Consider the following 1,702-nt stretch of genomic DNA (forward strand, 5'->3'; position numbering starts at 1 on the left):
CTGGAGAGGAGTGAGGCTGCTCTGGTTGCAGCTCCTCCCGTTTCTCACACACACACACACACACACACACACACACACACACACACACACACACACACACACACACACACACACACACACACACACACACACACACACACACACACACACACACACACACACACACACACACACACACGTTCTCCTGCTCAGCTGTTGCCATTCATTTACTGGTAAAAATGTAAGTTGGGAGTGGGGGGGTGGGTGGGTTGGGGGGGGGGTGAGGCACTGCATCTGTCCCTCTCTCTCTCTTTATCTCTCTCTCTCCCTCTTGTGAGAGACAACAGACTCCCGTGACAGCACCACTTTTAAGGTTGTCTGTCTTAGGTCTGTTGATAAACAGTCAGCCCCCGGAGCGTTCTCATTGGAGCAGACAGCTGTGAGCCCGATGACATCACGCACAGCAGTAGCGCCCCTGTCACCTTGGTCACCAGTCACATGGGGGGGGGGGGGGGGGGGGGGGACTAATCAAGGACATTGACAGCACCCCTTGATTGATCCTACATCACATGGTTAGTGGCTGTTGGATGAGCGAACGGGAAAACGAGTTCCCCGACTCAGAACTCTCGTCGGAAGGAGTCAAAACTGTGGGGGGGGGGGGGGGGGGGGGGGCGTCGCCTCCTCTTAATCCTGTCTCCAGGCCTTCCACCCCCAGAGTCGCCCCCCTCCGCCACCCCCTGTTTTAAATAGCAGACAGCTGGCCGCGAGGGGGCTATATTCAGCGGGGTATCACCTGTGTGCGGGCTGGATAGGGTTACTTACAGACCCACACCTCATCTCAGAGCTGGGGGGGGGGGGGGGCACGCGACGCCAGCCCACTCTCTCTCTCTCTCTCTCTCTCTCTCCCCCCCCCCCTCAATGTTTTACGAGCCACTAACGTGACGTAAGCCCTGGGTTCTTTAATGCAGGCACTCACACAATGCATCCCCTTCTCCCACTATAGGAAAGGAAACTGTTATAAATAAACACAGCCCCCCCCCCCCCCCCCCCCACCGGACTGCATTGCTGTGCACAGGTGCCGGACGGAATAACATCCCCCCCCCCCCCCCCCCCCCACCACATCCCCGTCGCCCCCCCAGCAGGGACGAGCCAATGGGAACAAAGAAAAGGTGTCGCCTTCGACAAACACCACCCAAGCAGAAACGGGCGTTTCCGTGGCGATGTGTGCACGGCGCGGGTTTAAAGTCCGCCTGCTCAGGGGGGGGGGGGGGGGGAATTCACCGCCTGTCATGGAGGAGCCCCGGTGGCTGAGGGGCGCAGGGATTACCGCGTCTGCGTGGGCTGCCTGGCTGGCTGGCTGTCGGGGCGCAGCGGGAACGTTTCGGGGGCTCCGTGTCTGCGTGGGACACCGTTACACTCTGTGACATTTGTCTAACAGCGACCATGAGTGGCACTGTGAGTGCGAGTCTTGAGTGGTGGTTCCCGTCTCTCAGGGTCTGGTCGACTGGGGGACTGGGGGCCCAGCCTTGACCCCAGCCACCAGAACACCATTCAACATGTGATAGAGGCTGCTTTGTGTAGTCCCCGCGCACAGCTGGATCGATCCGGAGATCACTGCTTCTGCTAAACTTGAGTGTGTCAGGGTGTGCGAGAATGCAACCAAAGTAAAACGGACGAAACGTCTCCATTCCCATTCAGAACTGTCCGTATGGCGGATGTGAAA

The sequence above is a fragment of the Gadus chalcogrammus genome, chromosome 18 (assembly GCF_026213295.1).
Source record: "Gadus chalcogrammus isolate NIFS_2021 chromosome 18, NIFS_Gcha_1.0, whole genome shotgun sequence".
NCBI lineage: Eukaryota > Metazoa > Chordata > Actinopteri > Gadiformes > Gadidae > Gadus > Gadus chalcogrammus.